This window comes from Alligator sinensis, unplaced genomic scaffold, assembly GCF_000455745.1.
Source record: "Alligator sinensis unplaced genomic scaffold, ASM45574v1 scaffold362_1, whole genome shotgun sequence".
NCBI classification, from domain to species: domain Eukaryota; kingdom Metazoa; phylum Chordata; order Crocodylia; family Alligatoridae; genus Alligator; species Alligator sinensis.
Window position 1 is genome coordinate 397,594 of NW_005842411.1, and position 4,328 is coordinate 401,921.

A 4,328-nucleotide genomic window follows, 5' to 3' on the forward strand; every position below is an offset into this window, starting at 1 on the left:
TGTATCTGTTACTATGCATATGATGTCATACTTCCTATACCATACTTGCTATATAATCAAGCTGTGCGCAAAGTAGAACAACAGACAGTTTCCTCTTGGGGCAGTTGTCTGTTCAGAATAGATTCTTTCATTCTTTCTAATCAAGTCTTTAAACTTATGATGTTGTTTGTCTGAGCCTGTGTCTAATGAACCCGGGGACTAAGTTTTCCCCAATAGTTTTCTGGTGTTAGCAGTGGGATTGCGGCGGAACACCGAGCTGATGGCTTGAACAGTCTGGGGACACAGCTGACACCCGTGGCGCCAAACACACAGGTAAGAGATCTTAATTGAAAAATCTCACTTAACGGGTCTCAGTGCTCCCTAGCCTGGATGAGTTACGTCTCTCGGCGGTAAGCGCTCCCTACATTATTAATGTAGAGTTTAAGGCTTGCTTTATCTGACTGACTGAAATTTGGAACAGGATACTTTATCTGAAAATGAATATATGAGATCCCTGACAGGTAGACTGCTCTGACTTCATCTGGGGACACCCGGACTCTTCTCTGCCTATAGCTTTGCCTACTGGCTTTAGCAGTCCCTGTCTTGAGGCTAAGATTTGATTTGACAAACTTGTAAACTTTCTACAAGTGTAGTAGGGAACTGGGTTGATATTAGGTTACTATAGACTAAGGGATATTGAAACCTCGAAAGTACTATGATCATTATCCATCCCCTCGCTGACCAAGGCTGGAACTAAAAAAAATTTTCTTGAACCCCGTGCCTCAGCACTATTCTTTAGAATGATAATGAGCTGCTGACCAGATCTGAGACGAAGGATGAGTCTAGCTGCCCCAAGGCTGTCCGCAAAGCAGACTTGAAAGCAAGGGGGCTCAGCTCGAACCTCGTGATCCAGCGGACAGGTTCCCCTCCCTTTCCCTTCTACTCATTCATGAACAGGCTGTCTGACTAATCAGCGGGTAAAGGTAAAACGCTACTTTGTGTACTATCCTTGGTTACAATTATTATATTTAAGTTCCCGTTCTCTTCCTTAACTGAAGACAAAAGAAATGGGTCAGGGATACTCTTGCCCGGACCCAAAAACACCCTTGGGTTATATGTGTAAGACTTATGGAACTCAATTGGGTTACAAGAAGCAAAAGCGCTTAGTTAAATTGGCACATGCTTGGAATGGGTATACCTATGAAAACCCCGAGTTACAGTTCCCTGATGAAGGAAACTTTGACCCTGACAAATTAAATTACCTGAGGGGATTCTTAGAAATACTGAAGCAATGCAAATGGAATATTGGTACCTATGGAATAATGAAACTTCTAAAAGAAAACAAATTCAATTGAGGGTAGTCTCAGAGATTCAAACGAAAAATTGAAAAAACAATTGGCTACTTTAAAAGAGACAAAATCCAGCCCACCTGATCCTCCTACCTATAAAAAACTGTACCCCAGTATTCCGGCGCCCAGCGCTACCACCACTCCGGAAGACACAGAAGATTTGCTAGATTCCTGGGTACCCAGTTAAGCTCCTCCACCTCCAGTTCCTGCAGAGGGGTCCATTACCTCTGAAAGCAGTGCCAGACAAAATTCTGCTAAAACACCAACTGCTCCCCTCTCTCCCCCACCTTCTACTGACTCAAGTTCAGATGAGGATGACCTGCCCACTGTCCGTGATGTTAAGAAAAATTTAAAGTCTGAATTAAGACCATTATGACGATAAAAATATTGAAAGGGGTCCAAATGGGCAGACTGTAATAATCATGTATACCCAAGAGAGAGGAAGATTGATTTTAACCACCTTTGGAGACCATCAGTATTTTAAATCAACTGTTCTCTGCCCATTGCGACAGTACCCACCTCAAATGCACGGCGGCCAAAGGACTATTGTTCATGTTCCTTGGACTGCTAGTGACATCACCACCTTTTGCAATACCTTTCCAAAACTGAGAGAAAGTCCCTCAGACTTTAGAGAAAAGTTGCAACAAGTTTTTAATATCTATAATCCCACCGTGTCAGATGTCGACTGGCTCCTAAACAGTCTCTTAAACCCAGAGCAAAAGTGGCTTCTTATTGCTGAAACCTGAAACATACAGAACGGCCACAAAATGATTACAACTATGAGAACAATCAGGGATTGCAAGATTTGCAAAATGCAAGGGCCACTCTGTTAAATGCCATTACCAGAGTAGCTCAGAATCATGTAGATTGGACAAAGGTAGTAAATGGCAAACAAAATCCTGATGAGTGTCCAGCCGATTTTCAAAATCGAATTTGTGCAGCAATTCAAAGACATGCTGGCATTGATCCTGGTGCAGACAATATGTGAGGGTTAATAGTTACCAGTTATGTAAAGAATTTACAGCCAAAGCTACAAGATAAACTACAGCAATTAGTCCTGGGCTGGAAGGGTAAACCCATGGCTGAGATTGTTCAGGCTTGCATAGATTTATGGAAACAACAGCAGGCAGAAAAGGAAAAAAAGAAAAGAACTTAAAACTAGCCTTATGGCTTTGCAAATCCAAGACTTAGAACAAAAACAGTGTACTGGTCCTCACCCATATGTCCAACCTCGCAAAAACTTTTATCCTGGGGCCCCAGCATCTGATCAAAACCCTCATTCACAAGTTAACTCCAAACCAAATGGACCTCCTTTTCAGCTGCGTTTCCAGTGTGAACCGCGCCCTGACGATGTTTGTAATTACTGTAAACAAAAGGGACACTGGAAAACTAATTGCTCAAACCAGCCCCAGCGAAGTGGCCCATCTATTTCCTGCCCCTCAAGCCCTACCCAATGATGGTTCAGCACGGTCTCTGTGTCTCCAGAATGTGCTGCATTACATTCTCTCATCAAAACCTCTAAAGATGCCAGTGTAACTGTGACTGTTAATGACAAATCTCATAGTTTCCTCATAAATACAAGGGCCTCTATGTCTACTATAAAATATGAAGACTAATACCCACCAATGAAACAGTCAATGCAATTGGAGTAGGGGGACAAATCATTCTGCATAAATATGCTAGTCCAGCTATAGTCAAAATTGGGCCATTGTCTGCTGACCATGCTTTCTTGTTAAGTCCTACTGCTCCAGTAAATCTATTAGAAAGAGATTTGTTGTGTAAATTGGGCGCCACAATCTACTGTTCCCCTGAGGGTGTGTGTTTAGATCTGCCCTCTGATCAGACCCAAAATTTAATACTCTTGTTCTCTGCAAACCCTGAGAATAACCAAATAGATGGTGACTCTTCCAACTCTCTATCTCTGTTGGATGTTCCAGAGTCCTTGTGGGCTTCCCACCTCAGTGAAACGGGGAAGCTCTTGAACATTGAGCCAGTTCAATTGACTTATAATAAATGCAAACCTTTTCCTGCTGTAGATCAGTATTCCCTTTCCTGAAAAGCTGAGGAAGGTATCACCCCGGTCATAGATGCACTGTTACAACAGGGTGTTCTAATTCCAATTCGCTCTCCCTGTAACACCCCTATCCTACCTGTAAAGAAACCCAGGAAATTAGACAAGCACGGAAAACCTGTTTATTGCTTTGTACAAGATTTAAGAAAAGTTTATCAATTTGCTATTCCTTCTCATCCTGTTGTGTCAAACCCTTCTACTATCCTCAGCATGATTCCTGCCTCCGCTGCTTTCTTTTCTGTTGTTGATTTATGTTCTGCTTTTTTCTCTATCCCAATACACCCTAACTCTCATCTTCTGTTTGCGTTCACTTACAAAGGAAGGCAATATACATGGACACGATTGCCTCAAGGGTTTACTGAAAGCCCTTCCATATTTTCTCAAGCACTAAAGAAAGATTTAGATACTATCACATTACCTTGTAACTCAGTACTCATTCAGTATATTGATGATCTTATGATTGCTTCAGAAACTGAAATCGCCTGTGTTACAGATACAATTCACCTTCTAAAATGTTTAGCCCAACAAGGTGATAAAGCTTCCAAAGCTAAGTTGCTGTTTTGCCAGCCAAAATTTATACATTTGGGGCATGAAATCTCCAAGGGGCATAAACATTTAACTACAGATCACATTTCTGCCATTCATTCTCTCCCCAAACCTACTACCAAGAAACAACTCAGAGGGTTTCTAGGCTCTGCTTCATATTGTCGACAATGAATACCCAACTTTTCCTTACTGGCAAAACCCTTAAATGAGCTTACTAGAGACGATTCCACTGATAACCCTCTCCCGTGGACCGAACACCATGAACAAGTGTTTGTTGATTTAAAGGCAGCCCTAGCCTCTGCACCAGCATTGGGACGCCCTGACTACGATAAGCCCTTTACTTTGTACTGTCATGAAAGAGAAGGTGTTGCTTCTGGAGTTCT